This window comes from Jaculus jaculus, chromosome 5, assembly GCF_020740685.1.
Source record: "Jaculus jaculus isolate mJacJac1 chromosome 5, mJacJac1.mat.Y.cur, whole genome shotgun sequence".
NCBI classification, from domain to species: Eukaryota; Metazoa; Chordata; class Mammalia; order Rodentia; family Dipodidae; genus Jaculus; species Jaculus jaculus.
This window is the reverse complement of record NC_059106.1, coordinates 59,515,629-59,543,104: the sequence shown is the minus strand read 5'-3', so window position 1 is coordinate 59,543,104 and position 27,476 is coordinate 59,515,629. Positions and strand designations below refer to the sequence as shown.

At 45.4% G+C, this 27,476-nt stretch overlaps 1 protein-coding gene across 1 annotated transcript in view; it reads right to left on the bottom strand.

Annotated features, from left to right (window-relative positions):
* Zdhhc18 (zinc finger DHHC-type palmitoyltransferase 18) overlaps positions 1-27,476 on the bottom strand; it is a 45,357-nt gene that overhangs the window by 8,110 nt on the left and 9,771 nt on the right. The window lies entirely within an intron of this gene.

The window sequence follows — 27,476 nt, the reverse complement described above, 5'->3', positions numbered from 1 at the left end:
CATGACTCTGGAGAGCCTCTGCTGGCTGCCTGGGACTGAGGAGCTGCAGGGAAACTGCTCCCAGAAACAAACAGAGGTGTGTTTGTCCTTGGCCTAATACAGGGACAAATATTACAAACTGTTACTAGGTCTAAGGCTTCCTGAAATTATGCTAAAACTTCACCCAGCTGCTGGCCTTCCTCAGCCCTGAGAAGGGCTGTCAGGGAGGAAGACTCTGGGAAGATTAGTGAGGTTGTGTGCATCCACTGAAGCCTAGAACTAGTCGCTAATGTATGGAAGGTTCAGGGGGTAGCTGACCAAGATAAACACCCTGGGGAACTATGCGACATTAGCCGGTGTGGTGGCGCATGCCTTTAATCCCAGCACCCGAGATTGAGATTGCCGTGAGTTCAAGGCCACCCTAAGACTTAGTGAATTACAGGTCAGCCAGTACTACGCAAGACTCTACCTTGAAAAACAAAACAAAAAAGAGAGAGAATATGGGACAGTCACAAGAACACTAGCCTGACCTCTAAACAAGGCCACTGTTACTTATAAAAAGTGGGTGTGGGGCTGGGCGAAATGGTGCACGCCTTTAATCTCAGCATTTGGGAAGCAAGGTAGGAGGATCACCATGAGTTTGAGGCTACCCTGAGACTACACAGTGAATTCCAGGTCAGCCTGAGCTAGAGTGAAAGCCTACCTCCAAAAATAAAAATAAAAACAGGGCTGGAGAGTGGCTTAGTGGTTAAGCGCTTGCCTGTGAAGCCTAAGGACCCCAAGGCTCGATTCCCTAGGACCCATGTTAGCCAGATGCACAAGGGGACGCACGTTGTCTAGAGTTTCTTTGCAGTGGCTGGAGGCCCTGGTGCGCCCATTCTCTCTCTCTTTGCCTCTTTTTCTAGCTGTCTGTTGCTCTCAAATAAATAAATAAAAAATACCAAAAAAAAAATTAAAAAATAAAAACAATAAGCCAGGTGTGGTAGTGCATGTCTTTAATGCCAGCACTCGGGAGACAGAGGTAGGAGGATCGCTGTGAGTTTGAGGCCACCCTGAGAATCCTTAGTGAATTTCAGGTCAGCCTGGGTTACAGTGAGACCCCACCTCAAAAAACCAAAACCAACCAACCAAACAAACAAAGTGTGTATGGGGGGGGGGGTTATGAGGAGATGGCTCAATGGGGAAGAGTGCTTGCTATACAAGCATGAAAGCTTGGAGAGGGTCTGATCTGTCCTGAGTTCGATTCTCCAGTGAGCATGTAAGTAATGCCTGTAACCCCAGTCCTGTGGGGAGCATAGACCGAAGAACCTCTGGGGCTTGATGGTCAGCCAGTCTGACTGGAAACAGTAGCTCCAGGTTCAGTGAGAAACCCGTTTCAAGGAAAATACATGGGACAGCAATAGAGAAAGATAGTGAACATTTCCCTCCAGCTTCTGCAAGTGTGAGCATGACGCAAACACAGCTGCACATACATACAGGCGCACACCTCACCACACATCACACACACACACCCATACACACCCAAGTGGTGGTATACGCCTTTAATCCTAGCACTTGGGAGACAGAGGTAGAAGGGCTGCCATGAGTTCAAGGCCAGTCTGAGACTACACAGTGAATTTCAGGTCAATGTGGGCTAGAGCCAGACCCTACCTCAAAAAAAAAAAAAAAAAGTGTGGGGGGGGAGCTGGAGAGATGGCTTAGCTATTAAGTCACTTGCCCGCAAAGCAAAGGACCCAGGTTTGATTTCCCAGTATACACGTCAGCCAGATGCACAAGGTGGCACATACATCTGGAGTTTGTTTGCAGTGGCTAGAGACCCTGGCTCACCCATTCTTTTTTTCTCTCAAATAAGCCAGGCATGATGACACATGCCTTTAATTTCAGCACTCAGGAGGCAAGGTAGGAGGATGGCCATGAGTTTGAGGCCACCCTGAGAGTACATAGTAAATTCCAGGTCAGCCTAAGCTAGAATGAGACCCTGCCTCAAAAAAAAAAAAAAAAAAGGGAAATCCTCAAATAAATAAAACAAAATATTTAAGCGGGGGGGGGGGGGTGTTAATTCTAGCTTTCAAAAGGCAGAGGTGAGTTTGTGGCCAGGCTAGGAGCTACAGAGTGAGGTTCATGTCAGCCTGGGCTAGAGTGAGACCCTACCTTGGAAAAAGAGGGAGGGGGTAGCAAGCAAGTGGTGGCCCATGTCTGTAACCCTATCACTATAGAGGCAGAGGCGATAGATCTTGAATTTGAGGCCAGTGTGGTATATAGAGCAAAATCTTACTTCAATGACCTATTGGCGATTATTGATATTAGATGGTGAGTTGGTTTGTACTAATTATTCCATATTTTCTGTGTACTTAAATTTTTCTGGGTTTCTTTGGTTTTATAATATATTTACTTTCAAAGGGAAAAACATTTAGACAATTTAAATACAAGTCCAACAGAGTTGACACCAGTCAGTGATGATGTCACAATGTGTCCTTGTTTCTAGACACTTGCCAGTGCTACCTGATTCCTCTCTCAGTGAGGAAGGGGCTCTGATAACTTTATTCATATACATCCTTCTTTTCATTTATTTATTTATTTATTTGAGAGGGAAAAAGACAGAGAGAGAGAGAGGGAGAATGGGCCTTCAGCCCACTGTAAATGAACTCCAGATGCATGCACTCCTTTGTGCATCTGGCTGACGTGGGTCCTGGAGAGTCGAACTAGGATCCTCTGTCTTTGCAGGCAAATGCTTTAACTGCTAAGCCATTTCTCCAGCCCCCCCATATACATCCCTCTTATCTGCAATGGAATCTACAATTTCTTTTTCTTTTTGTTTTTTGTTCTTTTTAAAAAATATTTATTTATTTGACAGAAGGAGAGACAGACAGAATGGAAACAGCTGCTGCAAACGAACTCCAGATGCGTGCACCCCCTTGTACATCTGGCTAATGTGGGCCCTTCGGGAATCAAATCTGGGTCCTTTGGCTTTGCAAGCAAATGCCTTTACTACTAAGCCATTCCTCCAACCTTTTTGTTCTTTTGTAAAAAATTTATTTTTATTTACTTATTTACCAGAAACAGATGCATGTGCAACCATGTGCATCTGGCTTACGTGGGATCTGGAGAATTGAACCTGGGTCCTTAGGCTTCACAGACATGCACTTAACTGCTAAGCCATCTCTCCACGACCACCACCCCCTTTTTTTGAGGTATGGTTTCACTCTAGCCTAGACTGACCTGAAATTCACTATGTAGTCTCAGGGTGGCCTCGAACTCACAGTGATCCTCCTATCTCTGCCTCCCGAATGCTGGGATTAAAGGCTTGTACTACTACACCCGCCTCCAGAATCTACAATTTCTTGTAGAGATGTTAACTTCTCTGCATCTATATCAGGAATTTCAAATTCAACATCTTCCATGACCATAATAATCTCCTCTTGGTCCACACTGTCTAAGCTTAGGTCTTTCATAAAATGGGAACTGATTGAGAGCTTTTCAGGGTCAATCGTGTCACAGAGTTTTAAAACATACAGAACTCAGTCCTTGATCCCTCTAATGTCAGAGGAGGTGCGTTGCTATACTGGTGATACTGGTGACCCTCCCTGGATCCTGGTACTTGGGTAAGCACTGAGGCCGGCTGTGTAGCCCCAGGATTCATCTGAGTTCCTGCATGTTTTTTTCTTTTCTTTTCTTTTTCTTTTTCTTTTTCCTTTGTTTTTGTTTTTTGAGGTAAGGTCTCACCAGCCCAAGCTGACCTGGAATTCACTATGTAATCTCAGGGTGGCCTCGAACTCACAGCAACCCTCCTACCTCTGCCTCTCGAGTGCTGGGATTAAAGGCGTGAGAAACCACGCCCAGCTTCTTTTTTTTCCCCCCAATATTTATTTATTTACTTTCAAATAGAGAAAGATAGAGAGGAGAGAGAGAGAGAGATATAGGGCCTCCAGCCACTGCAAAGGAACTACAGACACATGTGCCACCTTATGCATTTGGCTTTACATGGGCAGTGGAGATTCAAACTCACGTTCTTAGACTTTGCAGGCAAGTGTCTTAACCACTAAGCCATCTTTCTAGCTCTAAATATTCTGTTTTTGTTTTTTTGGAGGGGGAGAGAGGTTTCAAGGTAGGATCTCCCTCTAGTCCAAGCTGGCCTGAAATTCATTATGTAGTCTCAGGCTGGCCTAGAACTCACTGAGGGGTGCCACCACTCCCGGCTCTGTTTTTGTTTTAGTAAGGCAGGGTCTCTCACTCTAGCCCAAGCTGGCTTCTAACTAATGGTGATTCACCTACCTTAAACTACTGAGTGCTGGGATTAATGGTGTGGACCACAATGCCTGGCTATCTTTTCTTTTAAAATGTTTTATTTATTTGAAAGAGACAGACAGACAGACAGATAGACAGAATGGGCCACCAGGGTCTCTAGCCACTGCAAATGAACTCCAGATGCATGCACCTTGTGCATTTGGTTCATGTGGGTATTGGGGAACCGAACCTGGGTCCTTAGACTTTGAAAGCAAGTACCTTAATCACTGACCCATTTCTCTAGCCCTCTTTTCTTTTTTTCCCTTTAAAAAAATTTTATTTATTTATTACAGAGAGAGAGAGAGAGAGAGAGAGAGAGAGAGAGAGAGAGAGAATGAATGAATGAATGGGCACACCAGGCCTCTAGCCACTGAAAACGAAATCCAGACGCACGTGCCACCATGTGCATCTGGCTTACATAGGATCTGGAGAATCGAACCTGGGTTCTTAGACTTTGCAGGCAAACACCTTAACCGCTAAGCCATTTCTCCAGCCCTTTTCCCCTTTTTGTTTCTAAAACTCCAGATGCATGAGCTACCTTGTGCATCTGGCTTATGTGGGCACTGGGGATTTGAACCTGGGTCCTTAGGCTTTGTAGGCAAGTGCCTAAACTTCTAAGCCATTCTCCAGCCCTCTCTCTTTTTTTTTTTCCCCCTAGTTTTTTAAGGTAATTTATCACCCTAGCCCAGGATGACCTGGAATTCAATATGTAGTCTCAGGGTGGCCTCAAACTCCTGACGATCCTCCTACCTCTGCCTCCCAAGTGCTGGAACTAAAGGTGTATACCACCACACCCAGCTTTTTCTTTTAAAAAAAAATTGTATTGCGGGCTGGAAAGATTGCTTAGCAGTTAAAGTGTTTACCTGTAAAGCCAAAGGACTTTGGTTTGATTCCCCAGGACCCACATAAGCCAGATGCACAAGGGGGCGCATGTGTCTGGAGTTTGTTTGCAATGGCTGGAGGCCCTGGTACGCCCATTCCCTCTCTCCCTCTTTCTCTCAAATAAATAAATAAAAATAAAGCTAAAAAAATTTTGTATTTATTTATTTGTAAGCAGAGGGGGGAAATGAATGAATATGAATGAGCATGCCAGGGCCTCTAATTACTGTAAACAATTCCAGACACATGCGCCACTTTGTGCATCTGGCTTTATATAGGTACTAGAGAATCAAACCCAGGTCATAAAGCTTTGCCTTTAACCACTAAGCCATCTTCCCAGCCCCCTCCCACCCACTCTTTAAGACAGGGTCTCACTCTGAAACTCAGGCTGGCCAGTCACTATGTGGCCCATGTTGGCCTCAAACTTGCAGCAGTCTTCCTGATTCAGCCTCCTGAGAGCTAGGACTACATGCTGAAGCCACCACACTTGGAGAATTTTCATAATGAGTAAGTTAGTTTAAAAAAAAATGAAGATATAAGCCGGGCATGGTGGCGCACGCCTTTAATCCCAGCACTCGGGAGGCAGAGGTAGGAGGATTGCCATGAGTTCAAGGCCACCCTGAGACTACAGAGTTAATTCCAGGTCAGCCTGGACCAGAGTGAGACCCTACCTCGAAAAACCAAAAAAAAAAAAAAAAAAGAAGATATATTCATACACACATACATATATATATGGGCTAGGAGACTCTCAATGTCATAAAAGGAATATCTATATATTTTGAATATTTTATTTGTAATCAGAGAGGCAGAGAATGAATGGAAGCACCAGGGCCTCCTGTCACTATAAACGAACTCTACACACATGTGCACTCTGTGTATCCAGCTTTACACGGGTACTGGGGAACTCAGGCCATCAGGTGCCTTTAACCACTGAGCCATCTCTCCAGCCCCTAAAAAGAATTCTCTGTCTCTCTCTGTTTCCAAACAAATACAAAAAATCAGCCGGGCATGGTGGGGCACGCCTTTAATCCCAGCACTCGGGAGGCAGAGGTAGGAGGATCACCGTGAGTTCCACATAGTGAATTCCAGGTCAGCCTGGACCAGAGAGAGACCCTACCTTAAAAAAAAAATCATATTTACTTATTTATTTGTGAGAGAAAGAGACTGTGGGTATGTTAAGGGCTACATGAACTCTAGATGCATGCAAAACTGGGTATTTTGTCTAGCTGTACATGCATACTGGGGAACTGAACCCAAGCAGTAGACTTTGCAAGCAATCATCTTTAACCACTGAGCTATCTCCCCACCCCCATAAAAGGAATTTTGGCCCTAAATTATTCTATAGATTCAACAAGAGAAGTAAAAAAATATCTCAGCATGCATTTCCTATGGAGATAAACAAACTCATACAAAAGTTGAGGGTGGCAGTACATGCAAGCCTATAATCCTAGCACTCAGGAAGTTGAAGCAGGAGGAATGCCACAAGTCCAAGGCCATCCTGGGCTGGAGTGAGAGCCTGTCTTAAAAAAAAAAAAAATCGCATGAAAAAGCCAAGGACCATGAATAGCCAGGGCTCTGCTGAAGGACTTGTCATGCCACATACCAGTGATATGACAGATAATACAGAGCTTAAGAAAACTTTTCACGCAAAGGGTAAAAATGCTGATCCACGGAACAGGAGAGAATCCAGAAACATACTTAACATGTGATTTATGACAAAGGCAATCTTGCAGTGCAGTGAAGGGAGATGGTCTTGCTCCTATATGGTGCTGGGCTACTAGAAATTAAAGTAGAGAGGGAAGTGCTTCTGCTTCCCACCAATCAAAATTCAAGTCCAGGACTGGAGAGATGGCTTAGTGGTTAAGATGCTTGCCTGTGAAGATTAAGGACCCAGGTTCGACTGCCCAGGACCCATGTAAGCCAGATGCAAAAGCAGTGGCTAGAGGCCTTGGCATGCTCATTCTCTCTATCTGCCTCTTCATCTCTAAAAGAAATAAATAAATACATATTTCTATGGATAGTATTTTTATTTTATTATTATTTTGGTTTTTCGAGGTAGGGTCTCACTCTAGCCTAGTCTGACCTGAAATTCACCATGGTGATCCTCCGACCTCTGCCTCCTGAGTGCTGACATTAAAGACATGAGCCACCACGCCTGGCAGATAGTATTCCCCAGGAGCCATGTTAGCCAGATGCACAAGGAGGTGCACACATCTAGAGTTTGTTTGCAGTGGCTGGAGGACCTGGCGCACCTGTTCTCTCTCTCTCTTTCTCCTTCCCTCTCTCTTTCACTGTCAAATAAATAAATAAATAAATAAATAAATATAAAAAGACAAGGAAAAAAAAAGGTTACAACAATTCATTAAGCCTTTTGACCACAGAGAACCAATATCCCCCAAAGCAATGGCTCCTTCCCAGATAGGATGTATAACTCAGATGGGGCTGCCTGTGACTTCCAACTTTCAACCGTGTTCCAGCCATACCTTCTTCCAGATAATCTTTCCAATTTGTCTGCTGGGGTGGTTTGATTCAGGTGTCCTCCCATAAACTTGGGTATTCTGAACACTAGTCTCCCCAGCTGATGGCAAATGGACATTAAAGCCTCCTGGAGGGAGTATATAGTTGGTGTTACAGCCAGTGTCCCCTCGCCAGTGTTCGGCACTCTCTCCTATGTTGGCCAGGTGATGTCCAACCTCTGCTCATGCCATCATTTTCCCCTGCCATTACGGAGCTTGCCCTAGAGTTTGTAAGCCGAAATAAACCCCTTTTCCCCAAATGGTGCTCTTGGTTAGGTGATGTCTACCAGCAATGTGAACCTGACTGAGTACCTATTAATATGCAAGGCACCATTGTGGGTGCTTGGCATGCATCAATTAGGCAAACATATCCCAACAGCACATTTCCAAGTACCAAAGAGTCTTTTGCTAGGCTATTTCACATAACCTTGATAACATGTATTTAAGATGGAACTAAGTGTTTTAGCACTTCCTCCTTAAAACAGAAAGCAAGTAAAGACAGGTATGTTTGGGGGCGGGGGATCAGGCCAGGGGACACACTCTGAAGCCTCTTTTTTTCACCAACTGGTTGTTACAACACTGAATCATGGGCTGGAGAGATGGCCTAATGGTTAAGGTGCTTGCCTGAGAAGCCTAAGGACCTGTGTTAGACTATCCAGATCCCACGTAAGCCAGACACACAAGGTGGTACATGTGTCTATAGAGTTTGATTACAGTGGCTGGAGGCCTTGGCATGTCAATTCTCTCGCCTGCTCTCACTAAAATCAGGAACAAGACAAGGGTGTCCACTGTCCCCACTTCTATTTAATATAGTTTTGGAAGTCTTAGCCATAGCAATAAGGCAAGAGACACACATAAAAGGGATACAAATTGGAAAGGAAGAAATCAAGTTATCATTATTTGCAGATGACATGATTCTATACATAAAGGACCCTAGAGACTCTACTAGCAAGCTGTTAGAGCTGATCAAAACCTACAGCAATGTAGCAGGATACAAAATAAATACACAGAAATCAGTAGCCTTCATATATGCTAACAACAAACACACAGAGGATGAAATCAGAGAATCACTCCCATTCAAAATTGCATCAAAAAAAATAAAATACCTTGGAATAAACCTAACCAGGGAAGTAAAGAATCTATACAATGAGAACTTTAAAACACTCAAGCGAGAAATTGCAGAAGACACTAGAAAGTGGAGAAACATCCCTTGTTCCTGGATTGGAAGAATCAATATTGTGAAAATGGCAATCTTACCTAAAGCAATCTACACATTTAATGCAATCCCTATCAAAATTCCAAAGGCTTTCTTCATGGAAATAGAAAAAACAATCCAAAAATTCATTTGGAATCACAAAAAACCTCGAATATCTAAAATAATACTGAGCAACAAAAAAGAGGCTGGTGGTATCATCATACCTGATTTTAACCTATACTACAGAGCCATAGTAACAAAAACAGCATGGTACTGGCACAAAAACAGACATGTAGATCAGTGGAACAGAATAGAGGACCCAGATGTAAGCCCAAGTAGCTATAGCCACCTGATATTTGATAAAAATGCCAAAAATTCTCATTGGAGAAGAGACAGCCTCTTTAGCAAATGGTGTTTTGAAAACTGGATAAATATCTGCAGAAGGATGAAAATAGATTCTTCTCTCTCGCCATGCACAAGAATTAAGTCCAAATGGATTAAAGACCTTAACATCAGACCTGAAACTTTGAAACTGCTAGAGGAAAAAGTAGGGGAAACCCTTCAACATATTGGTCTTGGCAAAGACTTTCTGAATACAACCCCAATTGCTCAGGCAATAAAACCACAGATTAATCACTGGGACCTCATGAAATTACAAAGATTTTGCACCGCAAAGGACACAGTGAAAAAAGCAAAGAGGCAACCTACAGAATGGGAAAAAATCTTCGCCAGCTATATATCTGATAGAGGATTAATATCTAGGATATACAAAGAACTCAAAAAGTTAAATAATAAGGAATCAAACAAGCCAATCAAAAAATGGGCTATGGAGCTAAATAGAGAGTTCTCAAAGGAAGAAATACGAATGGCATATAAGCATCTAAAAAAATGTTCTACGTCACTAGTCATCAGGGAAATGCAGATTAAAACTACATTGAGATTCCATCTCACTCCTGTCAGATTGGCCACCATCATGAAAACAAATGATCATAAATGTTGGCGGGGATGTGGAAAAAAAGGAACCCTTCTGCACTGCTGGTGGGAATGCAATCTGGTCCAGCCATTGTGGAAAACAGTGTGGAGGTTCCTAAAGCAGCTAGAGATTGATCTACCATATGACCCAGCTATAGCGCTCCTAGGCATATATCCAAAGGACTCATCTCATTTCCTTAGAAGTACATGCTCAACCATGTTTATTGCTGCTCAATTTATAATAGCTGGGAAATGGAACCAGCCTAGATGTCCCTCAACAGATGAGTGGATAATGAAGATGTGGTACATTTATACAATGGAGTTCTACTCAGCGGTAAGGAAAAATGAAGTTATGAAATTTGCAGAGAAATGGATGGACCTGGAAAGTATTATACTAAGTCAGGTAACCCAGGCCCAGAAAGCCAAGCACCACATGTTCTCTCTCATATGTGGATCCTAGCTACAGATGACTGGGCTTCTGCGTGAGAATGAAAATACTTAGTAGCAGAGGCCAGTAAGTTGAAAAGGAGACATAAAGGGTGGAGAAAGGAAGGGAGGAAGATACTTAATAGGTTGATATTGTATATATGTAATTACAATGATTGTAATGGGGAGGTAATATGATGGAGAATGGAATTTCAAACGGGAAAGTGTGGGGGTGGGGAGGGAGGGAATTACCATGGGATATATTTTATAATCATGAAAAATGTTAATAAAAATTAAAAAAAAAAAAAAAAGGCAGGGGTACCAGGCTTGGTGGAGTATGCCTTTAATCCCAGCACTCAGGAGGCACAGATAGGAGGATCAGTGTGAGTTTGAGGCACCATGAGACTACACAGTGAACTCCAGGTCAGCCTGGACTAGAGTGAAACCCTACCTTGGAAAACCAAGATAAATAAATAAATAGGACTGGAGAGATGGCTTAGCAGTTAAGGCACTTGCCTGCAAAGCCAAAGGACCCAGGTTCGATTCTCCAGGACCCACATAAGCCAGATGCACAAGGCAGCACATGTGTCTGGAGTTCATTTGCAGTGGATGGAGGGTCTGGCGTGCCCATTCTCTATCTGTCCTCTCTTTCCCTCTCTCAAATAAATAAAAAATAAATAATATTATTATAAAAAGGGGGTGCTAGAGAGATGGCTTAGCAGTTCTTGCCTGGGAAGCCTAAGGAACCCAGTTTGAGGCTCAATTCCCCAGTACCCATGTAAGCAGCCAGATGCACAAGGTGGCACATGCATCTGGAGTTCATTTGCAGTGGCTGGAGGCCCTGATGCACCCATTCTCTCTCTGTCTCTGTCTCTCTCTGCTTCCTTCTTTCTGTCACTATCTAATAAATAAACAACAAAAAAAAATTTTTTAAAAAGGCAGTCTGCTGAGCTTATCTCAAAAAAAAAAAAAAAAAAAAGACTAAGTCACTTGAACTATGAACCCCTGATTTCTCATCTGTAAAACAGGACTAACAGGAAGAATGTTGAATAAACTTTGTATTTTTTTTTTTTAATTTTTCAAGGTAGGATCTTACTCTAGCTTAGGCTGACCTGGAATTCACTATGTAATCTCAGGTCGGCCTTGAACTCATGGTGATCCTCCTACCTCTGCCTCCCAAGTGCTGGGATTAAAGGCATGTGCCACCATGCCCAGCCTAATTTTGCATTTTTAAAAAAGTATTATTTATTTATTTATGAGCAGAGAGAGAGGATAGAGACAGAGTAAGAATGGGTGTGCCATGGCCTCCAGCCCCTGCAAACAAACTCCAGATGCATGCACATGTATCTGGCTTTATATGGGTACTGGGAAGTCAAAACCGGGTCGCTCAGCTTTGCAGGCAAGCACCTTAACTACTGAGCCATCTCTCTAGCCCTTGCTTCTTTTCTTTTTGTTCTTTCCAGGTAGGGTCTCACTGTAGCCCAGGCTGACCTGGAATTCACTATGTAGTCTCAGGCTGGCCTGAACTTACAGTGATTCTCCTACCTGTGCATCCCAAATACTGAGATTAAAGGCATGAGCCACCATGCCCAGCTTCTTCCTTCTTTTAAAAAATTATTTAGGAGGGAATTACCATGGGATATTTTTTTATAATCATGGAAAATGTTAATAAAAATTTAACAAAAAAAAGGCAAAATAAATAAATAAATAAAAATTTATTTAGGGGCTGGAGAGATGGCTTAGTGGTTAAGGCACTTGCCTACAAAGCCTAAGGACACAGGTTCGATTCCCCAGTAATCAAGTAAACCAGATGCACAAGGAGGCACATGCATCTGAAGTTTGTTTGCAGTGGCTAGAGGCCCTGGTGCACACATATTCTCTCTATCTATCTATCTCATGCATGCACACAAAATAAGTAAATAAAAATTATTTAGCCAGGCGAGGTAGCACACACCTTTAATCCCAGCACTCAGGAGGCAGAGATAGGAGGATCACCATGAGCTCGAGGCTACCCTTGAGACTACATAGTGAGTTCCAGGTCAGCCTGGGCTAGAGTGAGACCCTACCTTGAGGAAAAAAAAAAAAAAAAAAAAAGAATCAAAATTTAGTTATTTGCAAGCAGTGAGACAGAGAGGGAGACGTGTCACTTTGTACATCTGGCTTTCATGGGTACTGAGGAATTAAACCTGCATCGCGCTTCATAAACAATTACCTTTAACTGCTGAGCCATCTCTCCAGTGCTCTCACTTCTTTCTTTTCTTTCAAGATAGGGTCTTATGTAGCCCAGGCTGCCAGACTGGCATCACATTTGCTGGGTGGTCTTCTATTCATGATCCTTTTGCTTCCATCTCCCAGATGCTGGGATTACAGGCTTACCTATAATCACCTGGCTTGAATCCTGTATAATTGGTTGTGTGTGTGAGACAGAGAGAGATTGGGGATTAAACCCAGAGTTTTGAACATGCTAGGTAAGTTAGCTTTCACTGAACTGCCTCTCCAGCCCTACCATGACCTTTTAAATTGTACTCAAAGACCTCAAGCCTGAGCGTTGGAAATCTGTGCTCCTGTCCTGGTTCTGTTGTGCACTAGCTCTGCAGCTTTGGGGAGATCACTCAACCTCACTGAACACCTTTTAGCTGTAACACAAACATGCGGAGGGTAATCCTACCTCGAGGACGTGGAATCGGGAGTAAAGAAGGTTTGTGTGCCAGCTGTGATGCCTTGCACCTGTAACCCCAGCACTTGAGAAGCTAAGACAGCAGAAGGAGTGCAAGTCTGAGGCCAGGCTGGGCTATATTACAAGTCTCTGTCTCAAGAACACAAGCAAGAAGCTAGGTGTGGTGACTCACGCCTTGAACCCCAGCACTTGGGAGGCAGTTGTAGCAGTTGGAAGAATACTTCCCCAGCATGCAAGAGGATCTGGGATCCCCAACACTGCATAAGATGAACATGATGCTGCACACCCGCAGCCCCAAGAATCAGATGTTCAAGGTCATCCTCTGCTGCACAGGGTGCTGGAGGCCAGCCTGGGATACATGAGATCCTGTCTAATAAACAACCAAGCACCTTTAACCACCAAGCCATCTCTCTAAGCAACCCGTCTAACACACAAACAAGCAAGCTTTTCCTATCTGTCTTAATCCCTTCAATTTACAGATGAGAAAACAGACTAGACAGCTTAAGGAATTTTCCTGAAGTTTCACTTTGGCTAAGGCAAGAGACCTAACAGAGTATTGTGGTTTGATGCTGAACTGTTCCTCCCAAGCTTGCACTGAAAGCTAATTCCCCAGCAGGTGGCACGATTTAGGAGGTAAGGCGTGGCCCTAGTTACAGCAGCTCTGGGCCTCCAAGGCTGCTGTCATGGGAGGAGCCTCTGCCATCTGCTCTTGCCGCCAGGAACTCCACCAAGCCACTGTTCTAGCCACGATGTACTTCTGAAGCTATGAATCAAAATAAATCCTTCCACTCTTAAGTTGCTTGTATCAGATATTTTTTCACAGCAAAGAGAAAAGTAGTATCGTCTCTCATCTGACACCTTCCTCTCCCTCATCCCTGCCTGGCCAATTATCAGGTGTATGTGTTCTTTTCCTGGTTGAAGGCCAGGCCCATATCGCCAAACAGCTGCTGTGGAAGACACTCTGCTCCAAGCCCCTGGACTTTGCCTTGTACACACTGCTGCATTCTCTTTAACCCATCCAAGTCAAAACCCTTCACTGGCATCCTCAAAACACAGGATCATGCCAGACGTGGTAGCACATGCCTTTAATCCCAGCACTCGGGAGGCAGAGGTAGGAGGATCACTGTGAGTTCAAAGACACCCTAAGTATACACAGTGAATTCCATCCACGCCAGCCTGGGCTAGAGTGAGACTCTACCTCGGAAAAAAAAAAAGAAAGAAGGATTCTATGTGAGTGTTTCAGGGCCTTTCATATTAGTGTCTGTTTAGTCACCTTATCCTTGCTGGGAAAAAATACCTGACCAGAAGCAGCTTATGGGAGAAGATTTATTTTGTCTTATAGTCTCGAGGGGAAGCTCCATGATGGCAAGGGACAGCATGGCATGGGCAGAGGCTGAACCTCACGTCCATGCCAACAGCAGAAGTGAGCAGGCTCTAGTGAAGGAGAGCTAAGCTTGCCTCCAACACACCTCTTCCAACATGGCTCTGCCTCCCAAACTGCCATCAGCTGGGGAGCAGACATTCAGAACACATGAGTTGATGGGGAACACCAAAACCTCCTTTCCCAGCTTTTCACCCATGCACCTTCCCTGAGAAATCAATGGGGCCACGGTCTTCCTGTTTCTGTCTCCACCAAGACCCCAACCCTAACTCCTTTATCCTGGTCACCAGGACCCACTCAATCCCAACCCAACAGCTTCTCCGGTCACTTCAGCTTCAGTGGACCCTCCTGCTTCCCACAACGCACCCTAACACACTCACTGCTGTTCGATGCTGTGATGGACTCTTGTGTGCATCTCACCTGTCTAACTAGGCTGGCTACCTTGGAAGCAAGGGCAGTGTAACACAAACACCTAAGAACTACAAGGCAGCAGGCAAAGAGGAAGAACACACACATACTTTGGGTTGAAGCAGGCCTGGGGTTCAAATCCTGAACCCTTCCATTTGAGTTTCTTATCCACTATTTCACCTGTAGGAGCAGTGCCAACTCTTTGAAGGCGGTATAAGGATCAGAAGTGGCACGTGCCCTGGAATCGGGGCTTGGTAAGCACCTATGAGAGCCACAAGACACAGATGCTTTGAATTTGACAACAGTGGCTGGAATCATACCTACTTGCTACTGAGGGAAGTCCTTTCACCTCTGTGAGCCTGTTTCCTCTTCAGTAAAACAGATAAGACAAGCGGGGCGTGGTGGCGCACGCCTTTAATCCCAGCACTGGGGAGGCAGAGGTAGGAGGATCACTGTGAGTTCGAGGCCAGCCTGAGACTACATAGTGAATTCCAGGGCAGTCTGGGGTAGAGTGAGACCCTACCTCAAAAACTATAAGCTTCACAGGGTTGTGGTGAGTGAGACCTGAACAAGATGTAAAGATGGTCCTGGGCACAGTGCTGAAATCTTGGGAGCCATTGACCTTGGTCCTAACCAATAGGCAGAACTCCTTGTTCTTTCCAAGGCTGCTGATGCTATACCAACCTAGACCCCAAGCCTTTCCCACCACCCCCAGGTTCTCAGCCCCAGCCGCCTGAGTGCCGCCTGCTATCTCCCAAGGTTGGACACAGGCTATGCAGCCAGTAAGACATGACTAGAATCTCTGCCGAGCCACTTACTGGCTGGGAGAGGAGGATCAAGTCATATAAAATCTCTGCTTGGGGGGAGGGACAGAAAGAAATCTACCTCAGAAAACTGTTGGGAGAATCAAGTAAGATTTCACCAAGTAAGTTTAGCAAAGTGTCTAGAACTTAGCAAGAGCTTAGTAAGAAATTGTTTATCTCTGGTTTGAAATACTTGGGACCAGAAGTATTTTGGATTTCAGACTTTTTTGTTCCAATTTTGCAATATTGGCATATGTATAAGAGGTATCTGGGGGCTGGAAAGATGGTTTAGTGGTTAAGTGCCTGCCTGTGAAGCCTAAGGACCCCGGTTCAAGGCTCGATTCTCCAGGACCCACGTTAGCCAGATGCACAAGGGGGCGCATGCATCTAGAATTCATTTGCAGTGGCTTGAAGCCCTGGTGTGCCCATTCTCTCTCTCTCTCTCTCTCTCTCTCTGCCTATTTGTCTGTTACTCTCAAATAAATACAAATGAACAAAAAAATTTAAAAAAAAGAGGTATCTGGAAGATGGAACCAAAGCTACACATGAAATTCACTTATGTGCCACAGAAACCTTATACACATAGCCAGGAGGTCATTTTATGCAGTTGGTTTTAGTGCACCTGTGTTCTGACTGCTCCCGCCATATCAGGTTTTCTCTCAGCACTGAAAAGTTTTAGCACTAACAGAAATTACTCTAAGTCTGGTTGATTTCCAAGGGGTCTCAGGACACAGGAGAGCCCAGGTCTCTTCCCCAAGGCAGGGAGGAGGATTCAAACAGCTCAGGCAGCAAGGCCTCTCCTCTCCAGAAGTCTGTAAAAGAGGAAACGGAGTCCTACACCTGCGACCTTCTTAGGCTGCCGAGAGCCAGAGAGGGAGGTGAGGAAGGTCTCACGTCAGCGCAAAGGCAGCACCAGGTACAGGTGGAGTAGCTGGAGCCTGATGAAAGGAAGACTGCAGGGAGAAAGCTGGAGAGACGACTCAGCCGTTAAGGAAGCTTTCAGGACAGGCGAGGTGGTGCACACCTTTAATCCCAGCACCCAGGAGGCAAAGGTAGGAGGACTGCCAAGAGTTCAAAGCCACCCTGAGACTACATAGTGAATTCCAGGTCAGCCTAGGGTAGAGTGAGACCCTATCTTGAAAAACCAAAAAATAAGGAGGCTTGCAGGAGCAATGTTAACCAATAGCCATGGGACACCTGGCCTCAGAACCCTCTCAGCTCTCCCAGCAGCTATTACCAGTGGCCACTTGTTGGTCCTTGGAGCAAGGCCACGGGCCATGCCTGACCAAAGGTTTGGCCTTTTAAGCTTCAGTAGGGAAACGTGATTGCCAAGGTGTACTGTCACCATCTCACGGCCTCACAGAGAGTCCTGTGCAAGGGAAAGGGATGCACGCCCACATTTCACAGATGGACACCAAGTTCGCTCCAGTTGTAAATGGGGGTCTGTAATTAAAGTCCTTGTCTGCCAGGCAGCATTTGTTCATTGCTTCACACACAAGTGCCTACTATGTGCAAAAGACTACCCAAGAGAACCAGGGTGTAGTTTTCCCAGCAAGAATGAAGTCCTGTGTTTGAGCTCCAACACTGGACACCTTGGCAATCACCTGTAATCCTAGCACTGGGGAGAGGGAGACAGGAGAATCAAATTCAAGGTCATGCTTGGCTACTTAGTGGATTCAAGGCCAGCCTACGGGAGGAAGACACTGTGTAAAGCTGAAGCTACTGGGTAAGGAGCACATTCATACTATAGTACAAGGTTTGTTCAGTCTGCACCTGCCTGGTGCATCACAGTTGTTTGAAGCAAAATCTTAGCTCAAACAGGCCTCAAACTCCTGATCCTCTTGTCTTAGAGCCCCCTGAATGAAATATTTGTTGAAGGAAAAAGAATAATTCTGAGCCTGGTGTGGTGATGCATGCCTTTAATCCCAGCACTAGGGAGGCAGAGGTAGGAGGATAACCATGAATTTAAGGCCACCCTGAGACTACATAGCCTGAGCTAGAGACCCTACCTCAAAAAAAAAAAAAAAAATGCAGTGACAAGATCCTGAAGCACATGTATGTACAAATATATGTATACACCACAAACACATGCAAATATATAAATAAAAAGTTTTTTAAAAAAGCCAGGCATGGTGGCACACACCTTTAATCCTGATACTTGGGAGGCAGAGGTAGGAGGATCACTGTGAGTTCAAGGCCATCCTGAGACTAGAGTGAATTCCAGGTCAGCCTGGGCTAGAGATCCTACTTTGAAAAACAAACAAATAACAACAATAGGAAAAAAGGTGCTTCCTAAGGGAATCTAGGATTCATTTCAAAGCTCTTTCTGCTATGGCAGGAAAAAATGTCATCATGCTGATAAGGTGTTTCTGACACATTTTATTTTGTCTTCTTTTTCTTTCAAGGCAGGGTGTCACTCTTGCCTAGGGTAACCTCAAACTTACTACATAGCCTAGGCTGGCCTCAAATTCACAGGGATGCTCCTCTGCCTCTAGAGTGCTGGAATTAAAGGCATGCACCACCATGCCCTGATCTTTTTTGGTGTTTTCAGACAGGGTTTCCTGCAGGTCAGGCTATGAAGAATGACCTTGAACTTCTGATCCTCCTCCCTCTAATTCCCAAGTGCAGGGATTACAGGTGTGCAGTATCCAGCCTGCTCCCCCCACCCTTTTTTTTTTTTTTTTTTTTCCTTAATGCTGTACTGGGGCTTGCTTTGTGCACGCTGGGCAAGGACTCTACCAACTGAGCCACACCCCAGCAATAGTTTTCCAGATGGAAACCGCGGCCTCTGAGTGGGAGATTACAAGGAGGGGGTTCCGCCTCTCCCAAGGCATGTCTGAGAGAAGAAAATGAATTTCCCCAAACCTTCCTCATGATTAAGGGGCTACTGTAGGATTCCACATCCTAAACCAGTCCAAAGAGCGAGGACAGGGGGCCAGGGTGGAACTCATGCTAGGCAGGTGACCTACCACTGAGCAGTCCATCACTGTCTCAGCTCTAGAGAAGGCATACGTGAGGGAGGCCCTGACTGCCTGCTGCCCTGTAGTCATCACCTGCGGAGAAACAGCTGTAGAACTGGTCTCCCAGCTCTCAGTACCAGCTCAAGGTTAACCACAGAGCCAAGGCTTCAGTCCAATGGCACCTGCCACCATGGGGTGATTTGGAACTGGCCTGATTTCATTTTGAAACCTGGCATGGGTACTTATCAGCCTGTGACTTTGAAAAAAGTACAGAGCCTCTTGGAACCTCACTTTTTTTTTTTTTTAATCTATTCATTCATTTATTTAAGGGGGTAGGGAGAGGAAGATAGAACGGGTATGCCAGGGCCTTGGCTACTGCAAACAAACTCCAGACGCATGTGCCACATTGTGCATCTGGATTTACATGAGGATTGGGAAATCAAAGCTGGGTCCTTTGGTTTTGCTGATAAGTGCCTTAAATGCTAAGCCATCTCTCTCAGTCCCTCAGTTTCATCGCTTTTTTTTTCTTTTTTCTTTTTCTTTTCTTATTGGCAATATCCCATGGTAATTCCCCCCCACACTTTCCCCTTTGAAACTCCACTCTCCATCATATCCTCTCCTCCTCTCAATCAGTCTCTCTTTTATCTTGATGTCATCATCTTTTCCTCCTATTATGGTCTTGTGTACATGGTGGCAGTCACTGTGAGGTCATGGATATCCGGGACATTTTGTGTCTGGAGGAGCACAATGTATGCAGTTCTATCCTTCCTTTGGCTCTTAAATTCTTTCTGCCACCTCTTCCACAATGGACACTGAGCCATGTAAGGTGTGATAGAGATGTGACAGTGCTGAGCACTCCTGTTACTTCTCAGCACCATGGTGCCTTGTGAGTCACCCCAGGGACTGGGGAAATTGCTCACTGATTAACGGTGTTTGCTACAAAAGCCTGCCAGCCTGGGGTTCTCAATTTCCCTCTACCCATGTAAAGCCAGATGCACAAAGTGGCATATGTACCTGGAATTTGTTTGCAGTGGCCAGAGGCCTTGGCATGCCCCATTCTCTCTCCTTTTCTCTATTTTCAAATAAATAAATAAATAAAAAATGCTGGAGCCAGGAATGGTGGCCCATACCTTTAATTCTAGCACTTTGAAGGCAGAGGTAGGAGGATCCCTGTGAGTTTCAGGCCAGCCTGGGAATAGAGTGAGTTCCAGGTCAGCCTGAGCTAAGCCTGAGGGTGAGACTCTACCTCAAAAAATAAAAATTAAAAAATAAAAAATAAAGGGTTGGAGCCAGGCATGGTGGCGCCTACCTTTAATCCCAACATTGGGAGGCAAAGGTAGGAGGATCACTGTGAGTTCAAGGCCACCCTGAGACTACCTAGTGAATTCAAGGTCATCCTGGGCTAATGTAAGACCCTACCTTGAAAAACAAAAAGCAACAAAAAACCCACAAAATAAAATGAATAATAATATCATAATATCAGCCTTGTAAGATTTTATGCAAATGAGACAATATAATGTTAAGGTCTAACTCATAAGTAGTCAATTGCTGATGTTGGTGTCTATATATCTTAAGAATATAGAGGGGAAGGGCTGCAGAGATGGTTCAGCAGTTAAGGCATTTGCTGATAAAGCCTAAGGACCTGGGTTGGATTCCCCAGTACATACATAAGCCAGATGCACAAGGTGACACATGAGTCTAGAGTTCCTTTGCAGTGTCTAGAGGCCCTGGTGCCCATTCTATCTCTATCTGCATCTTTCCTTTTCTATCTACCCCGCTCGGTCTCATAAATAAATAAAATTTTAAAAAATAGAGGGAGGGGAAGTGAGGCATGGTGACCTTTGATCCCAGCACACAGGAGGCTGAGGTAGGAGATCACCTATGAGTTCAAGACCAGCCTGGGCTAAAGTGAGACCCTGCCTCAAAAAAACCAACAATTAGCTGGGCATGGTGACACAGGCCTTTAATCCTAGCACTGGGGAGGCAGAGGTGGGAGGATGACCGTGAGTCTAAGGCCACCCAAAGACTACACAGTTAATTCCAGGTTAGCCTGGACTAGAGACCCTACCTTGAAAAAAAAAAAATTGATGGGCTAGAGAGATGGCTTAGCAGTTAAGGCACATTGCCTGCAAAGCCAATGGACCCAGGTTTAATTCCCCAGGACCCATGTAAGCCAGATGCACAAAAGGTGCTGCATACATCCAGAGTTCGTTTGTAGGCCTTGGCACACCCATTCTCTTCCTCTCTGCCTCCTTCTCTCTCTCTTTCAAATAAATTAAATATATATATTAAAAAAAATCAGCCAGGCATGGTGGCACATGCCTTTAGTCACAGCACTCGGGAGGCAGAGGTAGGAGGATTGCCGTGAGTTTGAGGCTACCCTGAAACTACATAGTGAGTTCCAGGTCAGCCTGGGCTAGAGTGAGAGCCTACCTCAGCAGACCCCCCCCAAAAAAAGAACCCAGATAAAATAACTATTAAAAAAACAAAGCCGGGCGTGGTGGCGCACGTCTTTAATCCCAGCACTCGGGAGGCAGAGGTAGGAGGATCACCATGAGTTCAAGGCCACCCTGAGACTACATAGTTAATTCCAGGTCAGCCTGGACCAGGGTGAGACCCTACCTCGAAAAACCAAAAAAAAAAAAAAAAAAAAAAACAACAATTGGGCTGGACAGATGGCTCACCAATTGAGGTACTTGTCTGCAAAGCCTGAAAACCCGGGTTTGATCCCACAGTATCCACCTAAAGCCAGATGTACAAAGGGGCGCATGCATTTGGAGTTCATCTATAGCAAATGGAGGCCGTGGTGTGCCCATTTTCTGTCTCTCTTCTTTCTCTCTGCTTGCAAATAAATAACTAAAAACGTATAAAAAACATCAAAATGAACAAAGAAAGCAGAGGAGCTGGGCATGATGGTCTGAGCATTTGGGAGCACAGAAAAGAGGGCTGCTGCGAGTTCAGGACCAGACGGCGCTGCAGTGTAAGATTCCATCCCCAAACCAAAGCCAAAGCCAAGGCCAAGGCTGGGAGCTACAGCGCAGCCTAGCATGCAAGGAGCAATGGGTTCCACCTGCGCACTGCATAAACCAGGCACGGTGGTAATCCTTGTTTGGGAGGTAGGGCAGGAGGATCATAAATTCAAGGCAATTCTCAGCTACATAGTGAGTTCAAGGCCAGCCTGGAATACACAAATAAATAATAATAATAACTAACAGCAAAACAAAAACGTGTCAAATTACCAGAAAGGAGAGGGCCAGCTCACCTGGGGAGGGCAGTACAGTGCCCGCAAAGACCGCCCCACACAGGGTGGCTGGGGCCTGGGAGAGTGGGAGGAAGTCAGGAGGGGCGCTAAGGCTGGCCTCCTCCTACGGACTCCACCCCTTCAGGAAGTTTCCTGCCATGACTGAGCAACAATGAATCATGTGATGAGAAAGTCATTCCCTTTTCAACTCTCTTTCTAGCTTTTGAGTCACAGAAGGGAAAGTCTCAACCTATCATACTGTGACCCCCCACATGCCTGTACGTGACTATTTGTAGGCACTGTGACCACCGGGTTGTTTTTGCTTTACATTGTCTTTATTCGTAGCAAATGGGCACAGCCTTGCATTTCGCTTCAGTGCCAGCACTCAGAGGTAGGAGGAGCGCAGTAAGTTTGATTCTGGGACTACAGAGTGGGTTCTAGGTCAATTCAGGTTAGAATTAGACCCTACCTCAAAAAAAAAAAGATAGTCAGGCGTGGTGGCACACACCAATCCCAGTACTCGCAGGCAGAGGTGGGATTGCCATGAGTTCGCGGCCACCCTGAGACTACATAGTAAATTCCAAGTCAGCCTGGGCTAGAGTGAGACCCTACCTCGATAAACCACAACAAAACTAAATAACAACAACAAAAAAGAGAGGGCTGGCCGGGCGTGGTGGCACACGCCTTTAATCCCAGCACTTGGGAGGCAGAGGTAGGAGGATCACTGTGAGTTCGAGGCCACTCTGAAACTCCTTAGTGAATTCCAGGTCAGCCTGGGCTACAGTGAGACCCTACCTCAAAAAACAAAAAAAAAGAATAAAGAAAAAAAAAAGAGAGGACTGAAGAGATTACGTGGCGGTTAAGATGCTTGCCTGTGAAGCCTAAGGACCCAGGTTCAATTCCCCAGCACCCACATAAGACAGATGCAGAAGGTGGCCCATGCATCTGGAGTTCTTTTGCAGTGCTACAGGCCCTAGAATGCCAATTCTCTCTATACATCTGCCCCCCCTCAAAAATGAAACAGATAAAATATTTTTAAGGTTCTAAATAACATACATTTATTTGTTTGTTTGTTTGAGAGAGAGAGGGGGGGAGAGACAGAGAGAAAGAGAAAATGGGCATGCCAGGGCCTCTAGCCACTGCAAATGACCTCTAGATGCATGTGTCCTCTTATGCATCTGGCTTAAGTGGTTCCTGGGGAATCAAACCAGGGTTTTAAGGAATGCCTTAACCGCTAAGCCATTTCCCCAGCCCACAAATAAATATATATATTTTTTAAAAAATGCATTCTGCTGGGCTGGTGGCACACACCTTTAATCCCAGCACTTGGGAGGCTACCCTGAGAATATGAATTCAGCCTGGGCTAGAGTGACAGTACCTTGAAAAAACAAATCAAACAAACAAAGATGCATTTGGGACTGGAGAGATGGCTTAGTGATTAAGGCGCTTGCCTGAGAAGCCTAAGGACTCATGTTCGGCTCTCCAGGTCCCCAGGTCCCACGTAAGCCAAACACAGAGTGACACAGGCGCATAAAGTCACACATGCGCACAAGGGGGCACACACATATGGAGTTCGATTACAGTGGCTGGAGGCCCTGATGTGCCAATTCTCTCTCCCATTAAAAAAAAAAAAAAAAAAAGCCAGTCTCAAGCTGGGCGTGGTGGTGCACACCTTTAATGCCAGCACTCGAGAGGCAGAGGTAGGAGGACTGCTGTGAGTTTGAGGCCAGACTGAGATTACATAGTGAATTCCAGGTCAGCCTGGGCTAGGGTGAGACCCTACCTGAAAAACCTAAAAAAAAAAAAAAAAAAAAAAAAAGCCAGTCTGTTGGGCTTGTTAAAGAAGAAAAACAGAGGGCTGGAGAGATGACTTAGCAGTTAAGTGCTTGCCTGTGAAGCCTAAGAACCCCGGTTCAAAGCTCAATTCCTTAGTACCCACGTAAGCCAGATGCCCAAGATAGCGCATGTATCTGGAGTTCGTTTGCAGTGGAAGCCCTGGTGCACCCATTCTCTCTCTCTCTCTCTGCCTCTTTCTCTGTCTGTTTTCTCAAATTGAAATATATATATACCTTTCTTTTAAAAAGAGAAAGAGGGCTGGAGAGATGGTTTAGCGGTTAAGCGCTTGCCTGTGAAGCCTAAGGACCCTGGTTCAAGGCTCGGTTCCCCAGGTCCCACGTTAGCCAGATGCACAAGGGGGCGCACGTGTCTGGAGTTCGTTTGCAGAGGCTGGAAGCCCTGGCGCGCCCATTCTCTCTCTCTCCCTCTATCTGTCTTTCTCTCTGTGTCTGTCACTCTCAAATAAATAAATAAAAAATTTAAAAAAAAAATTTAAAAAAAAAAAAAAAGAAAGAGGGCTGGAGAGATGGTTTAGCGGTTAAAGCATTTGCTTGCAAAGCCAAAGGATCCCCTGGTTCAATTCTCTAGGACCCACATAAGCCAGCTGCACAAGGTGGCACATGCATCTGGAGTTCATTTGCAGTGGCTGGAGGCCCTGGTATGCCCCCACTCTCTCTCTCTCCAGCTCTTTTTCTCTCTCAAATAAATAAATAAAATATATTTGGAAAAAAAAAAAAAGAAAGAGAGAAAGAAAGAAGGCAAGCAAGCTGGAAATAGCTGGGCAGGGTAGTGCATACATTTGATCCCAGCATTTTAGAGGCAGAGACAGGAGGTCACCATAAATTCAAGGCCAGCCTGGGACCACAGAGTGAGTTCCAGGTCAGCCTGGGCTGAGGTGATACCCTACCTTGAAACACACACACACAGATGTAGGAGAGGAGGAGAAGGAAAATAAGAAAAAAAAAAAAAGGCTGGGGCTGGAGAGATGGCTTAATGGTTAAGGCACTTGCCTGTGAAACCTAAGGACCCATGTTCAACTCTCCAGATCCCACTTAAGCCAGATACACAAATGTGAGGCAAGCACAAGGTTTCACATGCCCACTAGGTGGCACAAGCATCTGGAGTTCAATTTCAGTAGCTGAGGTCCTAGTGTGCCAGTTCTCTCTCCCTCTCTCTAAAATTAAAAAAAAGCCGGGTGTGGTGGCACACACCTTTAATCCCAGCACTCGGGAGGCAGAGGTAGGAGGACTGCTTTGAGTTTGAGGCCACCCTAAGACTCCATAGTGAATTCCAGGTCAGCCTGAGCTACAGTAAGACCCTACCTCAGAAAAAAAAAAGAAAAGAAAAGAAGACTGGGGAAATTTTGAGTTCTGGAAAGGCAACGGTAACTGAAGGGAGAGACCAGGCAGGCATTGAGGGTTTGATCAGCCATGTCCTGACCCAGCCCAGTGGGAAATGAGGAAGGTCTGTCCTTGGAGTCTCATGTCTTTCTTGTCTTCTAGAAGACCAGATAGCTGCTGGAAGCAATGTTACTATTCACTACTTTCCAGAGCCTGCAGGGTGATACAGCTTCATGATCCCTAGTGGGACAATCTGGATCTTGGATAAAGGTGATCAATTGCTCTGGACTATCTGGGATGGCTTGTCAAGACAAGATTTTCAGTGTTAAAACAGGGCAGTTTGGGCAAACCAGGAAGAGCTGGTCACCCTGCCACAGTCTGTCCCTGTGGGACTAGTGTCAGCAGCTGCTGGCTGGAGCTGCAGTGAGGAGTGAACACTGCCTGCAGAGCCTCAGGACCAGGGCTAGCCCACACCCCATGACCCCAGAGCCAGAGAGGCCAGGCACCACAGCCGACCTTTCACAAAAACACGTTCTCCTCAGTCAGACGCCTCCTAGCCACATCCCTAAATCCATACTTGATTCTAGCTTAAGAATTCAATGGTCAGACTGGAGAAATGGCTTAGTGGTTAAGGCACTTGCCTACAAAGCCAAAGGACCCAGGTTCAATTCTCCAGCTCCCATATAAGCTAGATGCACATGGTGGCGCATTTGTCTGGAGTTCATTTGCAGTGACGAGAGACACTGGCGTGCCCATTCCTCCCCCCATTTCTAATACATAAAATTAAAATTAAAAAAAAAAATCCAATGGTCCCTTCAGTGCCAGAGATGGGATACCTTCTAGTGAGTTGTTGGCCAGGGAGGACCCTAATGCCCCCTCAAAAGAAAACACTACAGGCCATTGCCAAAGCTCTTGGTTTCCCAACAGGAATAGATGGTAAGATTCTATTGCTGAAGACTCCACATACTTGGGCTGCAAGGCCACTGAATTCTGCTGGAGCTGAGCTGAAAACCTCCTCCATGTAGACCAGCTGACAAGACAGAAAGCTGGAAAAAACAACACTGCATGCAGTTCAATGAGAGACAGAAAATCACCAGAGGAGATAAACAACAGTGGACACTGCAAGCTTAAATTTGGCCAGCCAGGCCAAATGAGCCAACAGGTGCAATAATGGCATGTCTGTTATGGGGGAAACCAACTGCTCTCTAATTGGACTGGAGGCCCACTCCATGGGAGGGGAATATATCCCTGATACTGAAAACTTAAAACAGGGGCAGTCATGAGCCCTAGGGGTGTGACGTCTGCTGCTGTTTAGCTAAATGTATATACTATGCTCACCAAACTGCCTGGTGAGCACTTCTCTTAATGTTCATACCCACGTATTAATGCTACTCTCACTTCTGGTTAGAGAAGCTTCTCTTTTCAGATGGGGGTGACCTTGGGATGACTTAGAAGGCAACATAGTACTGAGAAGAAGTGACAGAGCAGTGCTCAGCACTGAAATATCTCTATCACACCTTCAAAGGCTCAGGGTCCATTGTGGAAGAGGTGGCAGAAAGAATGAAAGTACCAAAGGAAGGGTAGGATTGCTTACAATGCACTCTTCCAGACACAAAATGGCCTGGTTATCCATGACCTCTATAACATCAAAATAAAAGAGAGGCTAGGCATGGTGGCGCACGCCTTCAATCCCAGCCCTTGGGAGGTAGAGGTAGGAGGATCGCTGTGAGTTCGAGGCCAGCCTGAGTCTACATAGTGAATTCCAGGTCAGTATGGGCCACAGTGAGACCCTACCTCGAAGAAAACAACAACAAACAAACAAATTCAATGGTCCCAATGATGCCACTTTCTGTCTTAACAAGTACCTTTAGCTAAGCCATCTTATTTACCTAACCCAAGTCTTAGGCCTTGACATTCGTATCCTACCATACTCATTTCCACACCTTCCTTCCAACTGTGAACTCCTTAACTCTCTGCAATACTTTGCATGTTCCAGCCGACGGAACCTGCCCAGTGGTCCCATGCCTGCTCCTTCCCACACTGTATCCTCATGGCTGTTCTATCTGCCTGCTGGGCTCTCTTGAGCTTCCTGTGCTTGAATTCCACTCAGACTTCAAGGTGAGGCTCCACTTCCACCTCCCCAGGTCCTGATCTCTCCTTCTGTCTTATGCAGTCCAAGACAGCCACTCAGACCTTTTCACTTTGCATTCATCTGGACTGGAAACCCCCAGAAGGCAGAGTGTGTATCAAGAGATTGAGCAAGTTCAGGGTATAGGCAGAGTGTAAAATATCAGATGCCTGTCCCCCAGAGCGAGTCGGTAAGTACAAACAGTACACAGCTGCATGAGCCATGGCAAGCCCTCACAATCATCCCTCAGGCAGAAAGGAGCGCCTTCCCAGAAGCGCCTATTCTTTGCCCACCCACATGGTAATAGGATAATAAGACACTTGTGTCCTTGCCTTCACAGCACAGCAGAGAGGAAAATTTCATCATGATTATCATGCAGCACAGGGACAGAAAAGGAAGGAGAATGCACGTGGGAATGTGTTACAGAGGGCCTGGCCTGGAATACGGGTCA